Below are 15,134 nucleotides of genomic sequence, written 5' to 3'. Positions count from 1 at the left end.
AAGGTTTTTCTTGAGTCCATACTTGAATAATGATTCAGATCCATCTAGTTTGGTTCAAGTTCCTTTTTAATCCAGGAGGTCCCTAAAAGCTAACTCTGCATTAAATTTGGAGATCATCCAAACATTCCCAAGATTTCCACCTTTAAAATGTCACATCAGCCCGGGTGCCCAGGACAGAGTTATAGAACAACAGGGTAAAATTAGGAAAATGAACTCCACTTGTAGACAGACCTGAGGTTGAGTCCAAGAACTGACGCTTGCTAGCTCCGTAACTTAAGACAAGGTGGATTGAAATGGATCCAAGTGAACATTTTCATCCTTTGTAAAATAGAAATAATCCAGCTTGCACTTGTACCTCCCCCATAGGGTTGGTATCAATATTAAGTCAGATAAAATATGTCACACACTTTGTAACCATTAAGCATTACAGATATGTAAGCTAGTATCATCATGGACAAAATTCCTGCAATGGAGCTACCCAATTGATAGGGTTGACCCTAGAAAAATCAAGAAGTGAGCAAATTCCTAGAAAAGGTAAAGGGGCATAGGATTAAGATCATGAGCAGAGAAGTTGGTCTTGGCAAGTAGGTCTCCTTCAGAGTCAGCAGAGGGAGAATGAGAGATAATATTGAGGGATATTGAGGATACAATCAGGGGAAATGGGGTTCGCAACAGGCGGCCTACATTTTCTTGGTAAAACACAAAGTGAAGTCCTCTGCTGAGCGTAAAGGAGAGTGTAAATGAATGGTTTGGAGAGGGAAGAGGAAGTTTGGAATACCTACCGTAGAGAGGGCTATAGAATGTCTGTCAAGAAATAACAAAGCATTGCTGGGCATCCTGAGTGCACAGTTGAGATTATATAACATAAACTTGTAGTGCCACAGTACTCTGCCATTCTTTAACTCCATTCAGCAACATAAGATTGGAGAACATAGACGGTGGGAATCACCCAGAGCTGGGTTTGAGCAAAGCCTAAGTAGTATAAAGACAATTCAGGGAGAGCATTCAAGGATATAGAACAGTGTGGGTGCGTGTGGTGTTCAGGAAGACCAGCCCCTCCGGTTTGAGGCCTTGCTGAGCCCTTTTCAGGGCTGCTCATCCACCTGATTCACCCACCTCTTCCCTGTGACTCTAAGAAGCGGTGGCCACGCCCCAGTAAACCATCTGGGCAGACAGGCTAAACCAGGGTGGTATTGCTGGGTCACAGGGTCTGCACTGTGCCTTCAGGTAACCAAAAGGCCTCAGACCTTTTGGTGAATTGTGGGAATGTCTACCCCAAGCATGGGAAGACTTGACCCCTTAGAATGGGGGGATGAGAACAAGTTGTTCCAATGGCCACAAAGGCTGCCATTGAAGACACCAAGGTCATCCGCTGCATCCTGGGCCATCACCAGTCATTCTGACTTTTGTCTTGCCACTGGACTCCAATGACTCAGGATGAGAGAGTGAGACTGATGACTTTCTGCAACTCTGCCTCGATTAAATCCAATTCACACTCAAGTTGAGATATCACTTGGTCATTTGGTCCTCTTTGAAAGCAAAGGACAAACAAAAACAGCAACTTCCTTTTTTTTCTACTTATCCTCCTCCCTTAGGGACAGCTAGGTGGCATAGTGGATAGAATGCTGCGCCTGGAGTCAGGAAGCCCTGAGTTCAAATCCTACCTCAGACACTTACTAATTGTGTGATCCTTGGCAAGTCACTTAACCCTGTTTGCTCCAGTTTCAGGAAATGGTGAACCACTCCAGTATCTTTGCCAAGAAAACCCCAAAGTGGGGTCACAAAGAGAAGGACACAACTGAAATGAATGAACAGCAATCCTCCTCCCAGTCTGCCACCCAAACTAATGAGCTGAGGATCATTTTCAACTCTTCGCTGTTTCTCACTTTCATTTCCAATAAGTTGTCAAGATCTATTACAGGGGTGGGGGACCTGCATTTGAGGACCTAGAGCACCCCATGTGACCTCAAGGCCACAGGCTCCCCACCCCCTGATCCATTACTTCCGCCTTCACAATATCTTCCCATCTATCTCCTCCTCTCCACTCCCACTGATATCACCCTAGTTCGGACGAACCTTATTACTTCTCTTTAGCTTTGTTGATTGGAAGAGCCTCCTACTCAGTCTTTTTTTCCTTTGGTTTCTACTCCTCTTTCATGCCATTGTGAAAGTAATCTTCCTAATGCAGAGAACTGACCTCATCTCTCCGTGTGTCTCCTCATTTGCTTGAGATCTGGGTTCAAATCCAGGCTCTCCCACTAGATAGGTTAGTTTTTAGCCTTGCTGAAACTCAATTTCTTCATGAGCAAAAATAATCTTTATAGGAACTACTTAGTATCATAGGATGTTTATAAAGAAAGTGTTTAGTAAATCTTTAGGAAGCTCACAAATGTAAGTTATCATCAATATTATTGTTTCATTTCTCTGAGATTTCTGCATCTCACCTAAATTATGGGGCCCAAAATAAATCTGACAATTTAAACTCTAAAACTCTGATTATACTATAACTGAAATGTTCTGCCTGGGAAGGGTATCCGTGCTATCCTTATAAGACTGAAATTTCTAGACCAAAACATGTGGGACAGGGGCTTCTGCCATTAAGGCAAGATTATCAGTAGCAGATGCCACCTTTGGTGTCTTTTATTTTAAATTAAATTAAATTTTTTCAATAAATAAAAATCTATTTTCTCTCCTTCCCAAGTTCTTCCTCCTGAAAAAAAGAAAAACAAAACCCTCAAAACAAATATATACAGTCAAGCAAAATCAATTCCCACATTGGACACAATCAAAAAAAAGTCTCAATCTTACCCTGAAACTATCATCTCTCTGTCAGGAGGTGAGTAACATATTTCATCATCTTGCTGAACCTAGGAAAATTTTTCATGTTCTATCCTTAATCAATAGCAGGGAGGGGATGTTCAGTCAGTACGGTGAATGGAAAGGAGAACCCCACCCCCATCTTCAAAAAGATGTAGCAAGAAGTACTGACCGTGGGGATGTCAGTATACACACTGGCTGTACACTGAGATGGGGGAAAGTGAATGAAAGAAAGACTTGCTAACCCAATTACAAGTAAGTTTTAGAGAGCTTCATTTAATATGGATGTTAGGAGGTCCTCATGGCCATCTGGGGAGTCCTTTTGTGTTTTGGCTGGAACTGAGAAGCAAAGAGGCACAGGGTCATGATGTAAAGAAGCAAAACCAAATCACAGCCTTCGCTGGTACTGCTTTTCATGAGAAATGTGAAGGACCACAAGAGAGGGAAAGGGCAATTCTCTAACTGCCACAAATCCATTGTTTGCTTTCAGGGCCTTAAATCTGTGATAGAGCTGAGAGTCTGGAATGACTGCTAAGGTAAGATGGGGCCCACTAGACAGGAAAGTTTTCTTAATTGTTGATGGACTCATGGGTGAAGCTTTGCTTGGTTTTGTTTGTTTGTTTTTTGCATGGAATTAGCTTGCTCTATATTCCAACTCTTTGTAGTCCTGGCTGCATATAAGAGAACTTAAGACCCTTAGGTGATCACTAAAAATAAAATAAATTCAGATATTCTCAGGGCTTCAGACCTATTGATGAGGGTAAATGGAAGTCAGATAAATTATTAATTACTCAGAATCCATCAAGATCGAAATTGGTCTATGTGAGCTCAGATCTTCAGTAATGGACCATGGATCATGCATTGTTTCCAAAATGCAGACTAGAATTCAAAACGTGTACTTTCCATTTCTAGAAAACAGCAAGCCTGATTAGAATCTAAAGATCTGATTTTGTAAAAGAGATAAATTCATAGTGATTCTTTGCTTGATAGAAGGACTCATGTTGGGATATCTTTATATCTTTAAACAGGAATTTAGGCTAGTTCGTTTAAACTTTTAAAATATGATTGACAAAAGTTTGGTCCATACACAACCCTTTGAGTAACACATCTGTGCTAATAATAGCTGACATTTTTATGGCACTTTAAAGTTTATAACAGGTTTTAACTGTTAGTTCTTAATATGGATTCCATTAACTTGTTTTTTTAAAAAAATATTTTTATAACTCTATTTCAATGTAATTTGGTTTTTTTGTAATCCTATTTATTTTTATTTATGTATTATTGTTTATTTTATACATTTAAAAACATTATTCTGAGATATTGGGGTCCAAGAGACCCCATACAATCTAAGTGTTCACGTTTTATCCTCTCTGAGCTAGAAAGGATGGCTATCATTAGTCCCATTTTAAAGATAAGGAAGGAAATTGAGTCTCAGAGCAACAAAGTGACCCAACAGATCGAGTCAAGAGATAGCAAAATCCAGATTTGGTGAAGTCAATATCCCAACCAACTCCCAAACCAGCAATGTGTCTGCTACTTTTCTCAGCTATCGTGGGGCATGCAGAGAGAAGCATATCTGTGATGTGGGTGGCTGAGAAAGAAACCATGGGAGAACCTATTTAATGCAACAGATCAGGTCACATCATAGAAGGGAACAAACAATACCTCCTTGTGTCAGGTAACTTCGTGCTGCCCTTTACTCAGCTCCCACTTTCTTAATGAGCCTCCTCCCAGGAGTCAAGCTTAAAGGTCCTCATTCTACTTTCTTCTCTCCTAAGGTAAACAAACTCCTCCCCACACAAACCTGGTCAATAGAAAAGAAACTAACTCTTCAATTAAAAAGGAGAACAATAAACATACTTCTTAATATCTCTTCCTTTATAATTCTCAAAAAGATTATATTAAATGTGGACTTTGGGCTCCCTCTTATTCCTGGGACCTCAGAGCCCAAACAGGTTGTGCAAGAACTTTCTTTATTCAAATGGTTCCTTGAGTTAATCAATTAAGATCCACCCTCCTTAGAGCGGAGACCTGAAAGGTGAGAGCCGGCCTGTCTGCTGGTCTCCAAGCCTTTTGGAAATTGGAACCTAGAGGCTGAAATACGTTCTCTCTGCAGGTTTTGGGAGGGGCCATGTGGCGTAAGGTTGAAACTTTCAGCTCTGCTATTTAGGCAACTTTTTGACCTTGACCTCTGGGATGCACAGTTTTCTCATCAGTGAAAGGGGTGGGAGGGAATTGCACTAGAAATGACCTCAAAGGTCCATGCCAGCTCTAAATCCTGTGTCCTGTTTGTCTAGCTTCTTGAGAAGATACAGGGATATGAGGTCCAAAGTTCTTTGGTTCCCTGAAGAAGTGAGGAGTCTCCTTTCCCTGGGCTGCCCCAAAGTGAGAGACCTAAAAGGGGGAGGGGGGAAGAGGGGAAATAGTAAACTCAGTGTCCTCTAGAAACTCAGCAAGTGACTGTCACAAGGGTGAAGGAAGTGGAAGTGGTGGTTTGAGGCAGTGTTAGGTCTTTCTCACTACCACTTCTTCTAATGGGTCTCCCCTTCCCCCCAGGAGCTGAAAGAGTTGCATTACTCTCTTCAAAAATAACCAGTTTCCCCTCTTCAATCAGATCACATGAGGGTTTTGCAGTTCTTTTACAACAGTGGTTTCTCTCACACATGTGGGTGTGGGGGAGGGTGAGAAATTGTTTTTGCTTTTGTGCTTTCTCCCTCTATTCTCCACAAACTATTTCGTACTCATATTTATGTTTACTGTTGTGGTATCCTCTTTAGGCTTACTCTCCCAACTTGTACTGGACTAGGTTTCCCAGAGAACAATGACAGTTTCTCCTCATAGGGTCTTAGGAGTAACCTTGAGCGTTGAGATTTCTGGCACTATTCTTCATGAGCCCCCATCTGATGTGTTCCCCATACCAATCCTCCATTTGATATCAATTAGCTTTTAAAAAAGGGCATTTACTGAGAAAGTATAGCAAGAAGAGTAGTTATAAAACAACTGTGGGCACACTCTCTCCTTGTATGCATACATAAGGTCCATAGGGAGAGTGAGTTTAAATTTAAGGCAGTGAGGCACACTAGGGAATGTTAGGGAAACTGTGGGGCCAAGGGATTCTTTTTCTCCCTCCCAAGTACACTTTGGGGGAAGGTGCTCCTTTGCCCAGTCTGGGATAGTTCCTTGTAGGATGCAAAGATCTTAGCTAAAAGGTCAATCTATTGCAGGGCCGAGTGAAGCAGGTCACTCAGCTGCTGCGCTGGTGGGCCTGCTACAGCTACTGACTCTCTAAATACTAGTGAGAGGGTCCTTCTCCTGTGGCTTTAATGAGGCTCACCAGCCTCACCACTACCTGAGCACTCTAATCTCAGGATACCCAAGATCAGAAAAAGACAAACACAAAAGAAATCATTAATTCATTTGTCGCTGAGGCCTCTCATAGAAGGCTTTTAATCATCACATAGCACTAATTCTAAACTGTTTTCTGAAGTTCCACATGTTGGAATGGCCGTGAGTAGGTAGGATAATACATTCTCTTTAAAACCCCACCAGAAAAGCCAAATCCAAGTATAGCCCAAGGATTCAACCCTCGTTGGCCGGTCTCTCATCATACTCATCTGTGTGTGTATATATATGTGTGTGTGTGTGTGTGTATGTGTGTGTGTGTATACATATATTTATATGTGTGTGTGTACATATATGTACATATATGTATATATGTACATGTGTGTATATATATATATATATATATATATATATATATATATATATATATATAGTTTCTCTGTGTCTAGTAGAATGTAAGATCCTGAGGTCAGGGACTGCTTCCTTTTTTTTTTTTTTTTGGCTCTGTCCCCAGCCCCAGGACAAAGCCTGGAACATATAGTAGGTGCTTAATAAATATATTTTCAATAAATCCTTCTTTAATTGAGTTGAATTGTTAGGTTAGTTTAGGCCAAACCTCAGCTTCATTCCTATGTGGAAATAGCTCACAACTTTGAATAACTCAACTTACAACGTGGTGGATTGAGTCCTTTGGCTTCAAATCCAGTGCTCTCTTCTCTATTAGTCTTAATTTGTATATAAGGAAACTGAACCTCAGATAAGTGACTTTTTTTGAGGTTCTATAACTAGTAAATGCACTCATCCTATCTGCCCCTGATATATAGATTGATAGATAAGCTCCATAGGTTGCCCATGTAGCCAGCTGTCAGTCTTAATCTAGTTAACAGACTTTCCTTTTATTTGAGAGGAAGGAAGTGGAAGGGTGATTTTATCACAGTAGGGAGGTCCAGTTAGGAACTTCCTCTTTTAATGCAAATCATCACCTCTGAAACTTAAAGTCCTTAAGTTAACTTAAAAGTTGCCTGGGACACTGAGATGTTAAGTGATTTTCTTGGGGCCGGCCTGTGACAGAGAGCAGTCTTTCTGATTTTAGAAACCAAGCTTCCATCTTCTTTGCCACACTGCCTCTCCCCAAGAGATATTTTCAGCTATTGATTGGTTTTTCCTACATGGGTGGTTATTAAATTGTTTTGAGTGGTTATGGAGACTCTGCAGGTTCTTCATGTAAATAAATTACTTTGTAAGTCCTTTTTGTTTAAAATAGGGATGTGTTTAAATGCTTCTGGGAAGAATTAAAGAATTAAGTTTATTCGGCACTGCTATCCCTTGTCTAGAAAAGTTGTTGGGGTAGGAGGTGGGGAGCAAAAGTAGAGATGTCTATTCTTTCCCTTCAGGAAAGGGAAATCACCATGGTGGGAATATTGGATTTGATCTTAGAGGTTCATAGGTCTAGGAGCTGGAAGGAATCTCTAAGATTATCTCATCCAATTCCATCGTTTTGCAGATGAAGAAACTGAGTCCTAGAGAGGTAAAGTGAGTTGTCCATGGTCACCCAGGCAGCAAGTGGCTGAGCCAACATGTGGACCCCACCAAGCCCTCCAACTCCAAACCAGAATTTTGTCCATTGTACCCCAATACGTAATTATAGTATATAACTAGGGAGTAATTTGTGGAAGTAGAAGTCTTTGCTCTACTGAATCAAATCAAACAAATAATAAACACAGTGGGATCTCATATTCTCTGGGCTTGCAGCTATTGCAGATATTTCATATCTGTGTGACCTTGAGTACTTCCTGAGGGCTCAGTTTCTTCTCCTGTAAAGCAAAGCGGTTGGATCAGATGATTTCCAACTTCTAACTCTAAAATCCTAGGGTCCTATGCTGTTGATGTATAAGTTACTTCGGTATTAAAATGGAAAGATTCATCATACTATCATTGATGACTTGCCTATAAGAACTTGACATCATCAGAGACATGTATAATTGGAAAAGGAGGAGGACCAGTCATATGGCTAGAATAAGAGATGAGAAATGGACAGAGTACAACACTGGTATCCCCAAGACATTAAATGAACTGAAGACAGAAGATTTATGGAATGAATGAATGAAAAGGTCTTTAAGTGCCTACTTTGTGCCAGGCATTGTGCTAAACAATAGGGATGTGCACAGCAGACAACAAGAGAAAATTTACAAGGAAGCAAAGATGGACAGCTCACAATGTATAGTATTTGTTATATGGGCTTTCTTGAAAGGGATATTTATTACTGTATTATTATGAATCCTCTCTTATGTTCTGCTATGCACATGGCAATGCTTTTCTTTTTAAATTTTGTGTTTAAGTTTATAATGTTTCCTTTTCTTATTGTGTATTTAAGTTTAAAATAAACTAATTTAAAAAAACAGTAGGATACAAATACAAAAGTAAGACTGCTTTGCCCTCAAAGAACTTACAGCCTAATACTGGGGAGACAACAAATATAGGGGACTATTTATCGGGAAGGGAGTCTGGTTTGGGAAGTCCCAGGAACACTGAGTGGAGCTCACCATTAAATGGCAATGGTCATGCCCTTTTCAGAAGGGATGATTTCCATCAAATATTGATTTGGTGACTATTCCTCAGTCAAGATGAAGGGGCAGGGTGGGAGGAGGGGAGGGAGAAGGAGACAGAGACAGAGAGAGAAAGAGAGAAAGAGAAAGAGAGAGAGAGAGAGAGAGAGAGAGAGAGAGAGAGAGAGAGAGAGAGAGAGAGAGAGAGGCAGGCAGTGGGCAAGATGCCCTGGGTGGGTAGATAGATGTGAAATATGGTCTGGGTAGGCAAGTTTGTACTCGCTCACTCATCAGTCAGGACCACCCAGCCCCGGGACTGGACTTTGCAACCTGAGTGAATTAACTCCACCAGGGAGGAAGTCAGATCTGGAGGGTCCTGTTCTAGGTCTGGTGAGACTATAGCAGGACAAATGGCAAAATGCCTCAGATGGATGGGGTGTGGAAAAGATAATGGACAAGAATGTGCACTGAATGAGAAAGCAAATGGGCTCTGGTGCAGCTGAGGGAGTGCCCACATAAATGACATCACCCATGGCTCTAAATAAAAGATTTCTTTTCAGCTCTAAATCCTATGATCCCAAGAGCTAGGTAAAAGGGTGTGATTTCCTTCCGCTGTTGTTGCTGCCTTGAACATTATCTCTTTTAATTTCTGGTGTGTTTTTTCTTACACTGCATTTCCTTGTAATAGTATGGTGGGAAGAACATTGGATTACAAGTCAGAAGACCAGTATTTTCTTCTTTCTATTCATCCTAGTTGGATCACTAACTTGTCACATTCGGTATATTAGCTCACCTCTGTGGACCTCAACTTTGTAAAAATGAGAGGACTAGACAAGATGAGGGATTATTTTTTTGTTAGTTAATTTATTTTTAGTTTTCAACATTTACTTTCATAAGTTTTAAATTTTCTCTCCCTCTTCCCCCCTTCCTCCCCAAGATAGCCTGCAATCTGATATAGGCTCAATATAAACATTCCTATTAAATATTTTCACATTAGTCGTGTTGTATAGAAGAATTATAATGAATGGAAGAAACCATGAGAAAGAAAAAAACAACAAAACAAAACAAACAAAAAAAGAAAATAGTCTGCTTCACTCTGCATTCACACTCTATAGTTCTTTCTCTGGATGTGGATGGCATTTTCCATCATGAGTCCTTTGGTATTGTTTTAGGTCCCTGGATTGCTGAGAAGGGCTAAGTCTATCAAAATGAGTCCTTGAACACTGTGGCTGTTAGTGTGTGCAATGTTCTCCTGGTTCTGCTCACTTCACTCAGCATCAGTTCATATAAGTCTTTCCAGGTTTTTCTGAAATCTGCCTGCTCCTCATTTCTTATAGCACAACAGTATTCCATTACATTCATATACCACAACTTGTTCAGCCATTCCCCAATCGATGGGCATCCCCTCAATTTCCAGTTCTTGACCACCACAAAGAGAACTGCTATAAATATTTTTTGCATATGTGGGTCCTTTTCCCATTTTTATCATCTCTTTGGGATACAGCCCTAGAAGCGATATTGCTGGGTCAAAGGGTATGCACATTTTTATATCCCTTTGGGCAAAGTTAGATGAGGGATTCTTAACTGGAGACCTCTTGATTTCAGGGGTTTAAAGACTTGGATGAGAAAGAAAATGACATCTTCATTTCAATAGAATTAATTTCCTTTGTAATGTTTTGTATTTCATTTCATGCATTGAAAAACATTCTGAGAAGGGACCTAAAGAGACCTAAAGAGGTCTATGAGACACATCCAAAAAAGTTAAGGTTAAGAATCCCTGCATTCGATGGTCTTTAAGGTGTCTTCCAATTCCAGCATTCTCTGATTTAAGATTGTTGTAATCCCTTCAGTTTAATTTATTCTATTGTCTACACTGCCGCTACTTCACTGTGGGAACATGAGCAAATCATTTCATATTTCTAGAATTAAAGGTCCCTCATCTGTCCAATGGGGATGGGATGATAAACTACAATCTAGACCTGGAATGGATTTTAAAGCCATCTAGTCCAACCCCCATTTTACAGATTAGAAAACTGAGGTTAATAATACTTGTACAACCTACCCAACAGAGCTGTTGGTTTTTTTAAAAAATTCTTTATAAACCATAATATTTTTATCATTCACATAACAACTCCGTGGTCTCACTATTTTAAAAGTTACTTTCTTTCATTTTCTCGTTCCTATTTTGTTAGAGCCCAGAGGAAATTTCAGTAAATTTTAGACTTAACTTGTTGCTTTGTGCTATTTCTTTGTTTATCTTCAAGAAACATTTATTAAAAACCTACTATGTATGCCAGGCATTGGGCTAGGCACCAGGCCCACAAGGAGTGTGTGTATGTGTAGAGGGAAAGATAAAGGGGGGGAAGCCAGTTCAAAGTACCAGGGCCCAGTGTCTGGATGGGTGCCTAGCATTAACTATGTTGCATGTGTTTTTGTCTTTCTCAGTAGCATAATAATTTAATGGGTATTTTTGACCTACATTGTTAAATCAGTGAATTTCAAAGAAAATAATAAGGATAAACAAATCCTGCCAGTTATTGGCCAAAATAGTCTCTTATAAATCAAAGAACTATTAGTTATATATTAAGAAAGGGGCATAATAGTTAAATGAGTTTATTAATTATAAATATACATGCATATTCATATACGTATATGTACATATTTCATGTTCAAAACATGCCTGATTCTGAGTAGTGGTTTGTAGACATGCCATGAGCAGAGCATTTCCAACTCTCAACACTATACATTCATTTGATCTGATGCTTTTGACAATATAATGCTGCAGGGGCAGGTAGGTGGCACAGTAGATAGAGTGCTGGCCCTGTAGTTAGGACAGACCTTAGTTCAAACCTGGCCTCAGGTGCTTACTAGCTATGTGACTCTAAGCAAGTCACTTAACCCCAACTGCCAAAAAAAAAGGAGTTAAGACAATATAACACTGCTGTGTCACCTTCTTGTACACAGCCTCCACTTTATTGAATCAATTGTTTTTAAAATACAGCTTTTCAGGAATAAAGTTGCAATTTGAGAATTTGGGGTACAATTTTATTTTATGATAATAAAGCATGTATTTTAAAATTTTTAGTAATTCCTGGCATTTTTCATCATGAGTCCTTTGGAATTGTTTTAGGTCCTTAAATTGCTGACAACAACAACCTAACAAAAGGTTAAATGACTTACGTATTTTACCAAAAAAAAATAGAATTTATTTTAAAATATTTCTAACTTCATTTTCTTTTAGTTTTCAAGTAAGCAAGATCTCAAAATTATATACCTTTGTCATCCTAGTGAAAAAATAAAGCAGTTGCATTTTGCAAGTACTGTAGTTAATTTTAAATATGTTGCATTATGAGTGTTGCAATTTACAAAAAGTTGCAACTTGTGAAGTTGCCTTTCACAAGTATTTGCTGCAATGTGGATTAAAACAACAGCTATGGTTTTAAGACAAGCAGTGTTACCCTAGAACACAAGTAGCAGCTACCTTCTGGGAACCCAACCCACTAACTCAAGCATACATTGGCAGGAGTATCCCAAGAGGGGATGTAACATGTATAAAGCGATACAAAATATTTTCAAGAAGTATGAATAGAATCTGGCCCTGTGGTTTGATTGGTAAGGAAATTCCCTCCATTCATGCACAGTAACACCTTTTCTGCAGCGTACTTATAATCTTAGAAAATTGTCTAAAATGAGAGATCATTTTACTTACCCAGGATCACATAGGCTCTTCCTAGCTTTAAGGCCAGCAATTCATGCACTCTGGCCCCATTGCTAATAACTGGGGGGAATCGGAAAAGGCTTCATTTAAGAGGTAGTATTTGAGATGGGCTTTGAAGGAAGTTATAAATATTGATTCTTAAAGGTAGCAGCAAGAAATACATTCAAGATTTGAGCAACTACCTACACAAAGGCATGTTGGTAAGAAATGAAATGTTCTGTATAGCTAGAAAGTTGATTTGTCTGGAGCAAAGTAGGTAAAAGGTAGTGCCATCAAGTAAGATTGGAAAGGTAGATGGGAGCCAGACTATAGGGGGCTTAGCTATCCTATGTAACATGTACTTCAGAGTTTCCTAAGAGGTTGTGATTTTGTCACTGGGGGTGCCTGCAGATCACCTCCATCTCCCCGTGTACCCCCAAGACTAAGGAGACAGTCTTCATTAATTACCTGGCTCTAGCAGGTCCCTGCCAAGTTGGGCAGGCTCCAAGTGTGAGCCCAGTAATCCAAAGGCCCATCTAGATGGATGAAGGAACTCACCACCAAGAGCTTGACCACCAAAGCATGATTGATTTCAGCCAAAGCAATTGACAGGGAGTGTCTTCTAAGGCATGGAGGATCTGAATCAGTGGAAGAGTGATTAAATTATGTATCCTTGAAGTACAGAGGTATAAATACTGTCTTAATGCCCTGTGGCTCATGTAATGTGGGCACAGAATAGGCATTATTTGTGTAAAGGGGCAACACCTAGGTTAAGACATTTTAAAATACCCCGGGGTTAGCTTATGTACATGATGCCACTTGCCAGGCTTTCACTTTGCATAATATACCCACACAGCCATTAAAGTGGTTTGTTTTGCATGGAGTTACTCCCTAAGCTGCCACTTGGGGAGCTGGCCTCTTCTCATACTTATAATAATAATAACCCATGTTTATATCACACTTTACATACATTATCTGATCGGATCTTCACAAGAACTTTGTGAGAATAGTTGCTATTTTTATCCCCATTTTACATACGAAAGAATTGAGGCTCCAAAAAAAAATTAGGTGATTCACTCAATCACATGACTAGTAAGCTTCTGATGTGGGGTTTGAACCCTGATTCTCCTGTCTCTAACTCTAGCATTTTATTATACCATGATGTAAACTAAAATCCAAAACATTCAGCACAGATATTACATATCACATTTGTCCTTTGCCATGCAAAAGAAAGCCTAAATTGGGCATTTTAATTATGTCTGTAATGACATGTAGAAAAAATTGTCTTGCCATCTTAATACTGCACTTGGTTAATTTTATTACTTTGATACTCATGTAAGTTAGAAATGAGGGTCGAATGCATGTTTTAGACGAAAAACAAACAAAAAGCCCACCAAACAAGAGCAAAAATCCCTTATCATGGCTGAGTTGAACAGAAAATTTTACTAGATATTGGACTTGACAATGCAAGGCTTTGTCATTTTGCAGCCATTTTGGTTTTAAGTCTCATACACTTTAGAGATCGCTTCTCTGCCTCTATTTCCTGTTCTGTTACACAAAGATCCCAATGCTGCTTTGTTTCTTCACTTAGCACATCAAAGCTCTTGATATTGTGGACTCTAGGCATCTTGCTTTAATAATTACTTGGAGTTATGAACCCTTGGAGAAGACTTGAGCTGCTTGGGGGCAGAGAATTTTCGTCTTAGTCTTTGTATACCTGGCAGGCACCCAGATCTGACACATGGTCAGCACTTAATAAATGCTTGTTGAATCCAGGATTAAACTAAGATGAAGGATAATGCTAAAATTTAGTATCAGATGTCCTTTACAGATGTCAGCGATAGTACTGAGTTTTGGGGCTGCAAGGGATAGTGACAAAGTACCATCATCCCTCCAGTTGACACATTTTCTGCTTCTCTGTGTTAGATTTACTGAGTGACAATCTCCAGACTGGTTTCTCAGAACTTAGAACTAGAAGGGTCCAAGTCTTGTGACTCCAAATTCAGTAGTCTTTCCTATGGACTATGGACTTGAAATTCCTAAGAATCAAGAGATCTGGGTTCTGATGTTACCTCTGGCATTAATTAGCTGTGTGTCCTTAGACAAATATTTTCCTTTCTGGTCTTCACTTTCCTTATCATAAAATGAAGAGAGAGGACTTTCCCCTTTGGGGAGACCCAAGACATGAACCAAAACATAAGCTTTAAATAACTCATCCTGGGGCAACAGGGTTAGGGTATATAGCAAGCAAAAAAAAAAGTGTGTGAAAAGGGTGCCTAACCCTTCACATTAGAAGGCAGGTTTCCCTAGGACTGAACCCATTAGGACCCTGTGAGTGAGCTCAAAGCAGTGAATTGTTCCTTAGTAGAGAAGGAGAGGAGGAGTGTCCTAGCCCCCTTGGGCCAAGCTTTGGTTTTTAGTTTTTAAATAGAAATGGATATAGATATATACATATGTGTATATGCATGTATGTATGTGCATATATATATATATATCCTACCTGTGTGTATGTATACATATATTGTTGTTATTCAATCGTTTTGGTCATGTCCAACTCTTTGTGACCTTATCTGAGATTTTCTTGGCAAAGATACTAGAAAGGTTTGCCATTTCCTTCTCCAGCTCATTTGACAGATGAGGAAACTGAGGCAAACAGGGTTAAGTGACTTGCCCAAGGTCACACAGGTAGGAAGTGTCTGAGACCAGATTTGAACTCGGGAAGATGAGTCTTC

The sequence above is a fragment of the Trichosurus vulpecula genome, chromosome 4, assembly GCF_011100635.1.
Source record: "Trichosurus vulpecula isolate mTriVul1 chromosome 4, mTriVul1.pri, whole genome shotgun sequence".
NCBI classification, from domain to species: domain Eukaryota; kingdom Metazoa; phylum Chordata; class Mammalia; order Diprotodontia; family Phalangeridae; genus Trichosurus; species Trichosurus vulpecula.
The sequence above is the reverse complement of the archived record's forward strand: the minus strand, read 5'-3'. Positions refer to the sequence as shown.